This window comes from Artibeus jamaicensis, unplaced genomic scaffold (genome assembly GCF_021234435.1).
Source record: "Artibeus jamaicensis isolate MK-2021 breed Jamaican fruit bat unplaced genomic scaffold, CSHL_Jam_final contig_3214, whole genome shotgun sequence".
NCBI lineage: Eukaryota > Metazoa > Chordata > Mammalia > Chiroptera > Phyllostomidae > Artibeus > Artibeus jamaicensis.
The window spans coordinates 1,623,878-1,641,228 of NW_026521760.1; the positions used below are offsets into that span (position 1 = coordinate 1,623,878).

A 17,351-nucleotide genomic window follows, 5' to 3' on the forward strand; every position below is an offset into this window, starting at 1 on the left:
AGGGAATTGTGAAAATATAATAAGTATATCCAAATGATGTTCAACATTATAGTGCTTCCCTTGGGACAAGAAGATGTTCTGACCTCTCGTTTTTAAGTTGACTCCAGGATCCCTGTCTCCAGGTTACTTTGCTCTTTTCTGTCTCTATATTGGTGTCAAGAAAAAAAAAGTTCAATAGCAGTCCCTGCTCTTTGCACATTACACTGGATTTAAGGAAGGCTAAATGCAGACGCAGCCTGAAGTCAATGATTCTAGTGAACTTCTATATTTAAACTCATTAAAGCAATTAATTGATATACCATATTGGCAGTGGAGGGGGATGTTGACAGTGGATTTGAAATAATGGAAGATACACCGGACAGTGAAGACGGTTTTGTGGGTCCCTTTCCCTGAGAGGTGACAAGACTTCTTGGGTAAGGCTAGCAAGTCATGCTTATCAAAGTGGAACCTTAGATACTCTGAATGGTGAGTATAGAGTTAGAACTAAGAGTTAGAACTAAGCTGATTTAAAGCAGAGTTAGAACTAAGCTGATTTAAAGACAGTAAAGAAATGTGATCTTTATCACACACTGATTTCATGGGCAGACTCATTCAAAAGTGCCACACTTTCTTCAGCAAAGAAAGATGGGAAAAGCATGCACCAGTGTCCCTTTCATGCCACGCAAAAATATTCACATTTCCATTGTGGGGATTGTGATTCCTTGAGAGATATTTTTGATGGGGGGGGGAGCGAAGTCGTTCAACAACTTCTTTAAGAGATATTAATGACACAATTATAGTTAGTGAACAAACACTAAAGAACTTTTTCATTCTCAGGCAGATAAAAAGGAAATCCTTAATAGTATGTGCAGATTGATATAGTAAGAAATCTACAAGAGAAATAAACCCGTAACAACCAAGACAGCTTCAGTTGGTAAAAACAGAAACTTCTGAGAAGAGTGATTACAGGCTGCTCAGCTTCTGCTTTGTTGAGAGCCTTAAGAGTAGTGAGGGAAAAGAAAGAAAATGAACGTGTCTGAAGCAAGAAAGTAATGCAAGAAAGGCAAAAGCAAAGAATTGTCTCAAATTTGCTTGAAAAAGTGGGTCTGCTTTCCATACATGGTAGAAGCTCGAATTCTTGCAGTATGCTAAAGCACAGAAGTTTTAGCATCTTACAGAGCTAAGTAAAAGGCATGGGAGCAGAACGTCAAGAACAAAAGCTACACACCGTAAAAGGCCCAGCATACCCTTCTTAGAATGGGCAGAATTTTAATTACAAATTCTTTTTGTGAATATTGAATGGAACAGAGAAAGAATCTGTTAAATTCTCAAAATAGTTCCCCTACTCATCAATGAACATGATACCATTCTAAAATATATATTATATACAACACTCTTAACCAAGCAGCTGCTATATAATTTTGTGTGATTCCATTAGGTTTTTGCTTTTTCATGATGTCTAAATACAGCAGGCATTATAATTGTTCACACACATGCAAGCAGGACTTAGGGCTGGGGTGTCACACTCTTTTTCATCGGGGTCCACATCAGCCTCGCAGTTGCTTTTTAGGATTGTATACAGGTAATTTCAGGACTGTATACATATAACTACTCCTGCACAGTTAAGCAAGAGCTTGGCACTGCCACCAGGTAGAAACAAGGTGCTGGGCCGGATAAAACAAGGTGCAGGGCCGGTTTGGCCCATGGGCCTTGGGTTTGCTGCTTGTGACTTAGGGGCTTCTACCATTATATTGAATCATTATTTTTAACAGCTTTCCCTCACCCTGACTAAAATGGTAATCAGTGTTTATTCTCACATATTAGAGACTTTTAAAAAATGTAGCTTGTAAAAATTGCCTATAAAGCAGCTCTTAGAAGTAATTAATATTAATATTTATGTCTTTAACAAATACCTATTAATTACCTAATTTGCACCAGGTCCTTGTCTTAGAATAAAAATACGACAGAATTTCTACCCTTCTAGTAAGAGCAGATAGAAAACAAATCTATAAACAAAAAAATACTAACACCTAAAAAATGAAGAAAATAGAAAGGCTAATGTAATATTGTAGAGAGGGGGAGGAGAGCTTGCACTGGCAGAGAAAGGCCTGTCACTCTCACAAGGTAATCCTGGAGTGAAGAGTGGACGGACAAGAAGGAACCAGCTGCGGCAAGATCCCAGGGAAGACTGTTTCGGGAACACAGCCCAGCACAAGCAAAGGGTCCGGGAGAAAAATGAGCTTCCAATGTGGGAGAAACAGAAGAAGGCCACTGTGGCCAGGATGCTGTGAATGAGCGCAGAGTCAAAGGAGAGGATGCAAAAGAGCTGGGAGGGGGTCTGAAAGCATAGGGTCTTGGAAACGATGGGAAAATGTGGATTTCGTTTTGGCGATTTCCATTGTAGGAATCACGTGGTCTCTTTTAGATAAAAAGTCCCCTCTGCTGTGTGTAGGTTGGATCACAGAAAACAAAATTGTGAACATGGGTGTACCTGTGAAGAGGTGGTTGCAGACAACCAGTTGGCTTGGAAGAAAGTGAATTAAGATTCAGGATGATTTTGGATAAAGGTGATATAACTTGCTAATAGAATAGAACAGAGTATAAAGAAAAAGAAGGTATCAAGGATAATTCTTGGAATTTTAGTCTAAGCATTTTGGTGCTTAGTGGTTCTATTTACGAAGTAGCAAACTTTAATAAGTAAAAGTCCTCTTACCACACAATAAGAAATATATCACCAAAACTGCACCCATTTTGGTTAGCTGCTCAGAGGAACTCAGAGACTCAATTAGCTTTAAATTGCAATTATTGGCATCTGAGATTTCTGTCAACTTTTTAAAATTCACCTAAATAATTTATGATGTTTTTGTTGTTATTTATTTAAGATCCTATTTTATAGGTCAATGGAAGGTTTATCTTTTTTAATACTGGAAGGTTATTAAAAATAAAAGTATGTCTCTAACTAAGGACATACCCATATCCCAAGATTGAACATTTAGATGTACTGGTCACCTTTATTTATTCTTTTGTTATGGCTGACTTGGGTTCTTTGCCTATTTTAGGGGTATATGTATGTGTCCCCCCATCAATTTAAAAACACATTTTTAAAAATATTAAGAACATTAACCCTTGATCTGCTTCCAATCTCAATTTGTCATTTGCCTATCTTGTTTTTATTTTCTTATACATAAATATATGTAATTTTCACATAAATTTATCAATAATTCCTTTGTGATTTCTTGTGGTTATAATGCATGCCAGTTAACTATTCACTCTTTGCACTTATTTTCCAAACTACTTGAAACTAAAGAAATCATTCATAAAATGGTTTTTGGGGGCCCTGGATCTAAGGGCTGTGACCTTCTTTCATAAAGTAACTGCATCTTTCCTGGCAGGTCTACTTTGAGTGCTTTGTCTCCCAGGATTTTCACTCTTTGGCAGAATTTACTTGGTAGATCCTAACATTTCACAAAAGTAGTAATGTTGTCATTTCATCGCCACATATCCCAGTAATAAAATTATGAAATCAGTTCAAAACACCAAGTGAATTCATTAGGCCTGAAAGCAAAACAAACCCAAACAAAGAATGAAAAAGAACAGGAACTAAAATTGAACACAGTTAGAAGCAAATTAACAGTTTATCAAATAGATCAGACAGACACACAGAACAAACACTAATTCAAAGTTTTTCCACCAAAACGAACCAGAGATTTTTAAATAAATGACTGACTCCAAGTCTGAGGTAAGGAAAGTACAAGGTGAATCAGGACATTTTATGCCAGAAAGCAACAATGCACTAAAAATAAACAGGTTTTGGCATAAGGAAAAAAAGACACAATAAAAGATCCTCAAACTGTAAGACCATAGGATTTATCTGAGAGAGTGAAAAGGGAGGTAGAAGGACACGCTCCTTTGTAAAGTATTCCGGCTAATAGACCCAGAAGGGGGATTTCTGGTTTCTGGACCAGCACTGAAGAAGCTTGGAAGTTAACGCACTGTCAAAACAAGTAAAAAAGCTGAACGCACTGAAAAACCAACTCTTCTTATGTGGCAGGGAAGTGCAGTCACAGGACAAAGCATTGCCTCAAAAACTAGACAGACAGGCAGGGAGAGAGAATCACAACCTACTGGAGCAAAAAAAAACAATTGGTGGAAATCACTTTGGAAACCAGTGCCAGGATAGGAGAACCTATGTGCAATTGACAAGTGGCTGGAGGCCCAGTGTGAACTAGTCTGAGAGTTAAAAACTCCAAGGGTCTAGTCATAGGGGGTCCCCATGCTTTTGTGAGTTTTACCTCCAAGAACTCTCACAGGATATCAAAGAAAAATACCCAGTGCTTCCAGCAGGGAGTGGGGCGGGAGAAGGAGGAGGCTACCATTTTGAAATAAGGCAGGACACTCTGGGTTGGTTTTTTTTTCTGTTCTTTTAAAAAATATATTTTATTGTTGTTCAATTCCAGTTGTCTGCCTTTTCTCCCCACCACTCCCTCCCACCCCAGCCAAATCCACCTTCCTCCCTTGCTTCCACCTTCCCCCTTGGTTTTGTCCATGTGTCCTTTATAGTTGTTCCTGAAAACCCTTCTCCCCATTATCCCCTCCCTCCTCCCCTCTGGTTACTGTCAGATTGTTCTTAATTTCAATGTCTCTGGTTATATTTTGCTTGCTTTTTTCTTTTGTTGATTATATTCCAATTAAAGGTAAGATCATAATGAGACCTGCCCTCAAGAGAAACTAGTTGCCATATTTTGCTGTGTATAGTGAGCTCCCATGTATAATGGGCACCTATGTTTTTGGCCCAAACTTTCAGAAAAAAAATCTTTCATTTTAATTTTTAATTCAATTTTTTATTTATGTTTAGAAACAAAACAAATTATCATTTTCCGGGATATTATTTTTCATATGAATATCTTTACTGCTTTCTAGAGTAACACTTTAAATGCATAAGCATAAATAAAAGAATTAAAAACATTTATATAGATATGGAATTAATACTACCCACGCATTATGCGCATCCTTATTTTTCCCTCAGAAATTTGGGCAAAAAATTGCACATCCTACAGAGCAAAACACAGTAATCAGAGCCTGCTGGGCTATGACCAGAGCCTAACTGACCTGGAGGAAGGGAAATAAATACTCAGCTCCAGCGGCTGTAGCGTCCGGCCCACCTGAAGGGGAAAGTGGGGTGGAGAACTGAGAAGCACTGGAAGCTCACAGCCCAGGAGCACAGGCCCAGCAACAGATGGAACCGCGAGATGGGACGGTAGGACCCTTCCCTGTCGTCCCCATCCTGCCAACACTTCACTGGCTGTTTATTTACTGGAGCTCCTTTTACCCAAAACATTATGTCTACCTTTCACCAAAAATTAAAAAGCATCTAAGAGGCAAAAAAAAACCCACAAAAAACCAAAACGACAGCCTGAAGAGACAGAGCAAGCATCAGAGCCAGATTCAGAAGCGGCAAGGGTATTGGAATGATCAGATCGGGGATTTTAAAAAACTGTGATTAATGTGCTAAGGGATATAAAGGGAAAGTAGATAACATACAGGAAAAGATGAGCAGTGTAAGCAGAGACAGAAGTTCTAAAAAAGAATTTTTTAAAAAGCCAGAGAACACAAACACTCTAATAGAATTTTTTTTAAAAAGCCTTTGATAAGCTTTTTACTAGACAAGATATGGCTGACAGATTTCTGAGCTTGAGGCTATGTCAATAAAAACTTCCCAAATGAAAAGCAAGGAGAAAAAGACTGAAAAACAAACAAACAGAACAGAACAGAATATTCAAGAACTGTGGGACAACTATAAAAAGTGTAACCTGTGGGCGGTGTAATCACAATACCAGGAGGAAGGGAGAAAAAGGAGCAGAAGAAATACTGGAAGCAATGATGACTGAGGATTTTCACAAAATAGTGTCAGACAGCAAACTACAGACCCAGGAAGCTCAGAGAATACCAAAAAACAGATAACAAAAAACACAGAAGGAATAATAAAATCAGAATTAAAAAATGTAAACAAAAAGCCCACACCTAGTTAATTTTTTTTTAAAGTTCTATATCCTGAAGTAAAACCCTCTTATTTCAAAATAGGTAGTTTTCCACTGGATTTTTAACCCTGGATTCCCACATTAAAAATACTTGTCACAGCTCTGGCTGGGCGTGGCCCTCCCACAGAGGGAAAGGCTGCTGGTCGGTTCCCTGTCGAGGAACAGACCTGGGCTGTGCACTCGGGCCCTGGTCGGGGGCCTACAAGAGGTTCTGACCAATATTTCTTTCTTGCATCAATATTCCTCACCCTCTCTTTCTCCCTCTCTTCCCTTCTCTCTTAAATTTAACAAATAAAATCTTTAAAAAAAAATAGATAGTTTTCCTGTCAAGATAAAAAATAGCACATAGAGGGGAAAAACATCTTATTTCTTTGGGTTCAACTGTGTGAAGAGCAATGCACATCATAGTATAAAGCCTCTGCTCTTAGTCAAAGTAACATTTTCCCTGTACTTATGTTTTATTGTCAGCCCAACAAACCTAGCGGGGATTCTGAGCTAGAGCCACGGAAGTGAGTAATTTCACTGCCAGACCCACCAAGACCCTAGTCCATCTACCAGCTTAGTCCTGAATGTGTGTGGTAGGCAGTCTGTGTGGCCCAGGCAGGGTGGAAGGAGGACTAAGTTCCCCCAGCAGAGAGAAATACCCTAAAGAAGCAGATCTAAGCTGTGGGAAGATCCAGTGGGAAGTGATCCCACTGTTCCTACAGTTCCCAGGCTTCAGTGGGGAATGCCTTCTGCTGGCCAGATGTTTCAAGGGAGAAGATGGGCACAGAGAACCCGCACTCTATACAGACAAGCTAAAGAGTTAGTTGATCTACAGAACCCCCATCAAAGACTAAACAAACGGCTTTAATGGCTTCTAATTTTAGATGGTATATAAGAACATATCTATTATTTTGACCTATAGCCATCCTTTTGACATATGTAATACATTTCATCCACTAGATCATGTGCTCATTTAGGCCAGGAACTATGGTTTTTTTTCCACCATGTGTGGTCAATTACTAACATGTCAATGATCTTTTATTCCTCCTCATATGAGACAATGGGACTTCGAAGCTAGTCCTATAAAGAGGTGGAGTTTCCCCCTCTTCTCAAATAGAGGCTAGCCTTGCGTGACTTGCTTTGAATGATAGGATGCATCATAATGAATGCTGTGCTAAGCTCCAAGCAAAGATCTCAAAGGATCCTTTCATGCTTTAACAAACCTAACAATGTGAACAAGCCCAGCCTAGCTGGCTGGGGCAGGCATGAGACCACTTCAGCTAGACACTAGTAGCTGAGACAATTCTAGACTAGCCAGCCTCAGCTGACCCTACAGCTAACTGCAGATGTATCAGCGGGCCAAACCAAGGCCAGAAGAAAAGCCCAGCTCAACCCAGCCAAAATGTCAATTTGCAGAATTATGAGCTAAATAAATGGCTATTGTTTTAAGCCATAAAGTTTAGAAGTAGTTTACTATGCAGCAAAAGCTAACCGATACACTGCAATCCTTAGTGACCACCACAATAGGAGACATGTAGAAGGCACACATCTCAAGCTGTATAAATATGTTGTTGAATAAATTAATGCATCTAATACAATGCCCCTCACATGCTAAACATGAAGATACACAGAAAACAGACATAGTATCTGTCATCAAGGAGCTTTCAGTACAGCAGAAGAGACAACTAGAACATATTTGCACAAGGCACTGTGGCAATCCATGATAATGGTATGTTCGGGATAATGTGGGAGAGTCCCAGGGCCCAGATTAGAGGTAGTAGTCAGAGGAAGCTCCATTAGGGTGTGATTCCTATAAGTGTCAAAAAATTAGCTAAAGTAACTAGCTGAAGTAGTAGGGGTTGTGTGTGTGTGTGTGTGTGTGTGTGTGTGTATACTGTACAAACATAGAGAAAGGTATAGAAGGCCACAAATGACACTGCTCAGGGAAACAGGACTGAAGTAGGGAGGGAAGATGAATAACTGTTCGTGGTCACTCTATCACCAGCTACGTGGACCTCGACAAATCACTCCAGCTAAGCATTCATTTCCTCATCAGCAAAATAGGATATGAATTGGACTTGGCACTGAGTTGTTTTGAGCAATAAGTAAGACATTCTAGGTGAAGTGCTAACATAATGCCAGCATATAATGTATAATTAAAAAAGGCTGTCTATTACACCGGTCAGGATGGCTATCATAAACAAAGCAACAAACAACAAATGTTGGAGAGGGTGTGGGGAAAAGGGGTCCTTAGTTCACTGTTGGTGGGATTGCAGACTGGTACAGCCATTATAGAAAACAGTATGGAATTTTCTCAGAAAAATAAAAATCGTCCTGCCTTTTGACCCAGCAATTCCACTGCTAGGATTATATCATATGAATCTTAAAACATCAATATCGAAGAACCTATGCACCACAATGTTCATAGCAGCACAATTTACAATAGCCAAGAGTTGGAAGCAACCTAGGTGCCCGTCAGTAAATGAATGGATCAAAAAATTGTGGTACATGTACACAATGGAATTCTATGCAGCAGAGAGAAAGAAGGAGCTCCTACCCTTTGCAACAACATGGATGGAACTGGAAAGCATTATGCTGAGTGAAATAGGCCAGGTGCTGAAAGACAAATACCATATGATCTCACCTTTAACAGGAAGCTAAACAACAAAACAAATAAGCAAGCAGAAAAAAAAAAAAAAACAAAGACACTGAAATAGAGAACAAGGGGACAGTGACCAGAGGGGAGGGGGAAGGGAAGTTAAGGGGGAAAAGGGGAAGGGATTTGGAGGAACAAATAGGAAGGACACAGGGATGAGAACTAAGGGGGGGTGGAAATGGGAGGGAGGTGGGGAGCAAGGGACGGGGGAGGCTGGGATGGGAGACATAGACAAAAAAACTGTACTTGAAATATAACTAAATAAAATTAATTTAAAAAAGGCTGTCTATTATTATTGTTTTATTGTCTATTGGTCATAAGTACATATTTCTTTGGATTTAAAAGTATCTCAACAAAGTAGAAAATATATCTTAATCACACAGACTACAGAACACTACAAATATAAATGTGAATTTTGAAAAGAAGCAAATTCTTTACCTGAATTTTTTATGATATGTTTCTGTAATAAATCAAACTAATAAAATAAAAGTGGAGAACAGGTTTCCCAGATGGAAGGGCCAGTAAGAATGCAGAAAGGAAACAGTGAATTGTTTGGCAATACGTGAGACTACAAATGTCAAACATGACTAAAATACAATGTGCAAAAGACAAGTTCTGACTGATGAGGCAGAGAAAATACCAAGTGCCTGGTCATAAAGGGCCTCATATGTAAAGCAGAATTCAGAGTTTATTTCAAAGGCAATGAGGAGCCAGTGCTACATTTTATTTGGAATTAAGGTATGTAGCAGTCTTAGGAGATAAACAAAATACACACTTGCTATTTAAGTAAAAGTGAGACCATCTCATTTATTCAACTGTATTCAAGTTTTGAGTGCCTTCTATATAGATCAGCACTTCTCCAATGTAAAGGAGTCCAAGTAATAAGACCTTGGTCCTGCTCATAGAGAGATTCCAGGCTGATAGGTAAGACAGCCTTGAAAGCAAATTCTCACAATTCAACATGCTCTGTTGTTACAGGGAAATGGATCAAGTTCAGTGAGTATAATGGGTTGGAAATGGGGAGGTTCAGGGATATTAAGGACAAAGCTTTAAAAACTAAGGTTTGAGAGATGTACTGAGTGAACTAGGATCCCAGTCTCCGTCCATTCCTGCGACCTCCAGCTCCCCTGTAATGGGAAGCCATGCCTTCTCATTATGCTCTCCATCACATCTGAGGACCATTTCTATTTCCACATCTGCAGCTTGAAATCTCATGACAAGATTTCAAGTCCCAATACAAATGCCTTAGACATCAATTATAAAAGGAATAAGATAATTATTATACTATATACCCTGTATAATATATAAGCTGTATTTGTGCCATTGTTTTCTTTGGTCTACTATAGTCATTCATTTTGTTTTGGTAAATGGCTTTGGCCCATAATAACTGCAAAAATAGCACAAAAGTGACAGTAACATATCAGATCTTCCACAAAGAAATAAAAGAATATCATGCTGAATATTAAGATAAAATTTTGTGGAGGCTCAAAACTTAGGGAATCTAGGAGACAAACTAAAAACAACTAGTAGCAACAACAACTACTAAGGAATGGCGAGAATCCTTTATTTCTTAGAAGGCACACTGGGCCCTGCCCATTAACAACCCTATCTTCATGTGGGTCTTGATGACCCATGAGTGAATGTAAGTGATAATATAAAGACTTACCATTTAAGTTTTATTAAAAAGGGTCTATGTAAAATAGAACATTCTTGTATAGCATTTGAATTAACTTGCTAAAATAAAATGTTTCCAATGTATTGCTATTTTAATTTGGATAGATTAAGAAAACTAATTTTTAAATAAAATATAAAATAGTACTATTTTATTATAACTATATATTCCATCAGTTACCAAAAGATTTATTTTTTATCAAGTAATAATTGATATGAAATTCTTTAAAAGTCGATTAATCTTTTTACAATAAGTAAAAATATGTATAGTATGGAAAAGCATAGTGATATATGCATTTATGCAGCATCTCAATATAATAAAAATAAGTTTACTTGACTACTATATTTTATTGTGTTCTGCTATAGAACCTTACTTTTCAATATTCTTAATTAGTATAATTTCTATAGACATTCACAAAAACACAATATGAGTCCAAGTCACCAGGAAGTGATATCTCAAGAGTAACAGAGGGCCCCAGACAACTTGAAAGTGCATCTTGTATTTGCAAACCAGGGGAGAAAGAGGAGGGTACGCTGTTAAGGTTCAAAGGTTTTTGATAGGAGTCATAGCAAGTTTCAGCTTCTACTCTGCCTGACCTCATGAAGGTAAGACAGTACCTTGTAAGGAGATTATAGCATAGGGTTAACTTAGCAATGCACTTTCTCGTGGAACTTGGGTTCATTATTAGGGCTTTTGTCTGTCCTGTCCTGGGGAATGCTGGGATTCACAAAACTTTTCACAGGAATCAATTTGCATGCGAGCACTTGTAACCCAAACAAGGACATTTAAAAAGAACCCTAGGGAATTTTGCAGAGTCCCGAAGAAACGTAGGCTAAGGTTTCAGGGAAGACAGTGTCTCATCTTTATACTCCAGGAGACCCTCTTAAGAATGGGACATTCAGCCCTGGCTGATGTGGCTCAGTGGATTGAGAACAAACCTGTGAACCAAAGGGTTGCTTGTTCGAGTCCCAGTCAGGGCACATGCTTGAGTTGCATACCAGGTCCCCAGTAGGGGGCGCTCAAGAGGAAACCACACATTGATGTTTCTCTCCCTCTCCTTCTCCTTTCCTTCCCTCTCCCTTCCCCACTCTCTAAAAATAAATAAATAAAATATTTTTTAAAAAGAATGGGACATTGAGGGAGTTTCTGCCACTAGGGTGAAGCCCTGGGCACACTGCTAAGAGGGAAATCCAGTAATTGTCCCTTATAAGAGATTCCATCAGGAGTCGCAGAAACAAAGGTCAGACTAAACAAAACTTGTGCTAGTCAGTGTTTGTTTCATAATGATTCATCTTTAAGAGGAAAATAATTAAATCTGCAATGGGCACAATATCCAGACAAATACGATGATTAATCTTTCAACAGTCTACACACCAAGGAGGGAGAATACGTTTTTTCCCACCATGTCTTGCAGGTTTAGAGGCTCGGAAACCCCTAGTAGAGGTTTAAATCTACTACTGAGTCCCTAAAAACACTAAGTGCAGCCTCTTGGAAGGAGGTTAATCCAGTTTTAAACTTACAATATATTTTGCATTTGTGATCTATTGCCAGTTGCTACCATTCCTGACTTTGTAGCATCTTCCTGGGGTGGTAGTCACCGGCAGGCATCTTTCTGGAGAACCACCATGTCCCTTCCTGAGAACATACAGTTTCGGTGGATCCTGACCCAGGTCTGGCTAGAATACACTATTCCCCTGCACAGAGTGATGAGTTCGGAAATGGTGAAGCCACCTTCGACGGCGGGCCACTGAGACTCAGAGCATCAGAACGTGACTCGTGCTGAAGGTATGTCTGTCTACAGAGACGCTTCTCCTGAGCAGGCTAGCGCTGGTCAGGGCAACGTAAGGCTGAAGCTGTGGGTGGTCCTCTTGGCCGCCACATGCAGGGAGCCTGCCCACACAGAGGACAGCAGAGTCCAGGGCAGAAAGAAAAAGGGAGCAGCGCAGCATTCTAATGACACTAGGAAGACCCTGGGATCCTGTCAAATCTGAAGTCCTGTGTATTTATGGACATCTCTGTTACTTGAGCCAGTAAATTCCCATTTCGTTCAGGCCGATTTGAGCTGGCTTTTCTATCACTTGACAATCAGAGAATTCTGACTTACTTGCCTGTATTTCCATTCACTTCGATTCAACCAGCTTTGACTGAGAACCCACTAAGGACCAGGACCTGCGCGAGGTGCTAGGACTCCAAATATGAGTGAAACATAGTTTGCTGACCTCATGGGAGTTTTGTGCTTGGCTGTAAACCTGAGATTTCGAAGTTCCCTCCAAGTTAGCAGGCCACATGCTGTGGGGAAGCACAGATCCTAGTTGCCTGTTCTGACCCCATGTCACTGGACCAGAACAAGGGCAAGGAAAGGGAATGACACAGAGCTGGAAAGCAGACTTTAGAAAACAAAACTGGCAGTGTGTTTTTAATAAACAAAGACTAAAAAACAAAACTAATATACTAAAACTAAAATAACTAAAAGCTAAATAAAGCAAGACTAATAAACAAAGAATTAAATTATCCTTGAGAAGCTATTCTATGACAAGCAGAATATTTACCATCTGTAAAGAGTATTCTAAAACACAATAGTAATTACTGTATTTAAAACTCACTGTACCAAAAATAACCAGGTAGAAAAATAAATTAATAGTAACTTTAGTTAAGTGTTATTGTGAAAAGGACAAAAAAATTAAGCCAGAGAAAATGTGAAACATGGGTACAACATAATTGAGGGGTTCATTTGGAAAGTTCTGTATTTAAAATAATTTACTTTGATAAGATTAATTAATATTCATTTTTAACCCAAAACTGCATGAGGAAACCAATTACCTTTCTAAACTGACATTACTTAGTTCCTACTGTGGATTAGGTACTCTGCAGGGCACAGTATTGAGATGTGTCATGGAATTTGCTCTTGACAAGCAAGGACTAGCTAGCCTTTCCTCCTAAGAACATAGCAACACCCTTCATAAAACTAGAGAAATTCAAGCTGAGTTAAAATAGACCTTTTGCAATGATTTCCTATTAGTATCATTCACCTTTTATAAATAAATAGTAACACTTTATTACAAAAGTTTTTAAGTAGGTCAAAATAAAAAAGATAAAATAAGAGCTAGCAGATAACTTTTACAGAAATAAATCTGGTAGTGATACAGAGGTTGTCACATACAGCAAACTCTAAGTAAAACTAAGACATAAAGTTTGGCTTTAGCCCAAACTTTCTGAGCTCTCGGCTTTTTAATACCATTCTTCAGGTGCCATGTGTCCCTCACTTCTATTGATTTGAAAAAATCTCCAAATTTTAAAGGTATTTCTCAGCTTTTTCCCAAGTATTGAGAAGTTCTTATGTAGGGAAGAATATGCTGCCATGTAGCCTGAAAATCAATTTTCTTCACATGAGATATGGCTGGGAAAGCTTCAGTCAGTTTTCAGTCTATTTAGTCTCGCCATTCAGAAGCACTGTGAATGGCTGTACCAAAGAGAATTTGGGGCTTCCCTTTCCAACAGCATGGTTAAATCCAGCTAAAGGAATCAACCAAACCAACCTGCACACTACAGTTAAGAAAGATAAGCTATCGGTACTCTGTATTTCTCTTTATTTCCATACATAAGGGTTTATTTTCTTTTCTTCAGTATTCCAGTAATAATTTCTTTAAAAGACTGAGCCTTACCTGAGCTGCCCCAAAGGAAAGGGATTTTTTTTCACTCTCTCTCCAAGTGCTCTTTGTTTCAGGAACAGTTGTGGAAGCAGCCAGGCTGACTCTGGACCCCAAGAGGAGGATGAGATAAAAACTGAGACCCTTTGCTAAAAGTCAGGACAGTTCCCTCCTTTCAGGTCCCAGGCCTTGCTACACTTTATTAACTGGCCCAAAGTAACCTCACAAAAATATTCACAGCAAGGTGTTAATGATTAATAGTAAGTTTAAAGTATTATAGCTCCAACACTAGCCAACAATAGACTTTAAAAGAGTGAAGCAAAGAGGATGGAATATTACAGTGGAATCTCAAAGACCAGGCAGCTTGTAGATTTTTAGACCAATAAGCATGCCAGCAGCCTTAGAATGAAATCAATTTCATAAACGTTACCCCATCTGTCATTAAGGAAAGCTGGCCTTGCTAACAGCCTATGAATCACCCATATCCAGCCACCTTCCCCCCTGCAGCTTCCATGAGGTTCCTCATGTGTCATAATATCCACCAGTACACATAATAAGGTCCTCCCATCCAGTGGATGCTACTAAACATCTGTAAAGGGGTCTCAGTGTGGGCTGAGAGAATCCAAAAGAATCAACATAGTCTTGAAAGGGTGAAAATCCAGAAAAAAGTTATTTAGTAGAAACAATAAGTAGTTACCTATTGTTTCAGTATCTACTAAATGACAGATGCTCCTCTTTGAAAAATTAAAACAATATTTAGTATGGCATTCAAAGGAATGACAAAAGTGGTATTCAATAGAAGTAAAATTATTTTCATTATAAAAGTAGTTGACGGTTGCCTGATAAGGACCTGTTCAGTATACTTACAATGTACCAAGAGTCTAACCCAATCAGCACACACCCTGAGATCAATGACATTTGCCATCAGAAAGCTAGGCTGCTCTCACAGATGACCTAGAATTCAGGGAGGTACATTCAACAGTTCAGTCTTGACCACTCAGGGTCCCCCTAACACCAAAAAAACAAACAAAACTAATGCCTACATTTCCCAGCATAGAGGACGTACTCTAAGCAAAAGCTAAGAATGATACAAACTACAGTCCATTTACAAGGCTGAGGGGCCCAATAAAATTCTAAAAGCCCCCTAAACTGGCAGACAATTATAAAATCATCACCAGATTAATTTATATTTTAAATATCTTTTACTCTGAATACAAATTCTGAGAAGACGGGAACTTTTTTGTTCAACAAGGGAAGTGCTTGATATGCCAGCCATATTCTTTTTACTCTTCACCCTTCAGGCTATCCCTTTAAATTTCAGTCTTTAAACTATAGATTAAAACAAATTTAATATAGAAAGAGTCAGAGCTGGATCATCAAGTTCAATTTTAATTTTACACTTGAGGGTGATTAAGAACTTGCCTAGGCCCACAGAGAAGCAGCAAATAACGTCAGAAGACAAATGTACTGACTTCAATGAGGGGGTGATTTCTTAGGCACCTACCTTACATCTCTGAGCCCAAAAGTTCTTAGTCATGACATTCCACTGTAGGTTAATACCTTTGTCAGAAAACAATTTCCTTATATCACTACTTCAGCAGCTCAAATGTTTTCAGACAAGCAAAACAAGTTAGAAGTATCTTTGCATAAATTCCCATTTCCTTTTAGAAGGAACATGCAAAGTTAAAAAAAAAAGAGCAGGTGGGTTTACTGGATTTGAAATTCTCACAAACACTAGGTTAGTGAGTATGAAATATATTCCCCAAAGCAACACAGCTTTTCAAAACAAATGACCACTGAGCTTTCCAAAGAATCTTCTTCAATCAGGTGTAAACAACTTGCACTGTTCAAAGACAGCTTACTATCCAAAAAAAAATTTATGGGCCCTGTCACCAACCTCCCTCTTGCAACGCCATCCCACCCTACTACCACCACACTACAGATACTGTGCAGCCAGCAAACTGACCCACTCTTTCTTTGTGTGTCTTTCCAGAAAGCAGCTGCCCAGCTGGTTACATTTTCCAGCAACCCTTGCATTCTAGACGGGGCCATATCTTACCAGTGGAATAGAAGTCCAAGAGATGTGTGTCACTTAACAGCCAAGGTGAGAAGAAGGCCGTGTCTCCTCTTCTCTCTCCTTTATCTTTCTCTTTTTGACTGAACACAGAGGATTCCAAGACCTCTACCAAATAGCATGGTCCAAATATGAAAGTAGCCTAGATTGCAGGAAAGCTCAAACACACATACTAGATGTTATATGAGTGAGAAATCAACTTCTATTGTTTCAAGCCACTGAAATTTTCTTTAGTTTATTTTCTGTAGCCACTAGCACAACCCTAAGTGACACACTGGCCTTACAAAGCAGACATCCAGATGCTAGTAGCTGCCAATAAATGTGGACTGGAATACATCAGTTTTATTATTGAATTTCTCCTTGGTCTAGCCCGGTCCCAAGATCACAGTCACTGGTGAGGCCAAACGAAGTTCAATTGAAACACAGAGGTTCCTATAGTCAAGCTGAACATTTGAAATCCTTTCTATTCTGTCACTGTAGTGAGTGGTAAGATTTACTGCAACCACACCTGAGTTCAAATTTCTGCTGCCAGTTGCATCTCTCTAAGTTGCTGAAATCGATGTGAGAGTGTTATTATTTTTTAAGAAGAAAAAAAAAAGCATCAATTCCTGGTGCTAACATGTAAGATTTTGGGGGAAACACTTTATAATCTTTAATAAATATGGTTTTAAAACCTGTTCAGATATCCAAGGTTCTGACTACAATTAAAGTTGTGCCTCCTTTTCAATGAAAACATATGCAAGATATAATAAATCTCCTCTGGCCAATAAATCTCTGTTCAAATGATGACTTAAATACCCATGGAAATGTTTATTTTCTATTTTGCACCTGTTTTTACAGTAAGTAGTGATGGCAATGCCTCCTTAAAAGAAAATAGGGAGAAAACAGAGGAGCTAATTGTGGATTCTGGACTAAACTAGGGAAGCGAGACCACGGCAGTGCCCTCCCCTCAGGGGCACACTGAAGAACGCAGGTCTGAAATAAGGGAAAGTGTAGAGTCCCACAAAGTTTCTATCACAGACAGGATGACTAATTCCGGGACCCATTACTTCCCACCGAACCCAACGTCTATTTTCAGCTTAGCTCACAGTGAGTTAGTATCAGGGGTTGCATGCACACTCATGCTCTCAAACCCCTAAGCAACTTTGCCCATTTTAACTTTGTGTCATGCTTGTCAAATAACAAGGGAGATTACCCAGAGTTTTGACAGAACATTTCACTTAAAACTATACAGACAAAAAGTCACTATTATCTTGGAAAGGGGGCTAGCTCACCTACATTGAACATTAAAAATCAGTAA

The 17,351-nt window shown here is 38.9% G+C and overlaps 1 protein-coding gene across 16 annotated transcripts in view; it reads right to left on the reverse strand.

Moving 5' to 3' along the window:
• The window catches only part of MCTP1 (multiple C2 and transmembrane domain containing 1), a 493,900-nt gene that overhangs the window by 333,592 nt on the left and 142,957 nt on the right, over nucleotides 1–17,351 (reverse strand). Inside the window, exon 1 of one of the 16 annotated variants that reach the window (XM_053663567.1) lies at nucleotides 13,993–14,163. The exons of the other annotated variants lie outside the window; for them this stretch is intronic. The gene's annotated coding sequence lies outside the window, so the exon portion shown is untranslated. Of the gene's footprint in view, nucleotides 1–13,992; nucleotides 14,164–17,351 lie in introns of those variants that run through there. 16 annotated transcript variants of the gene reach the window in all.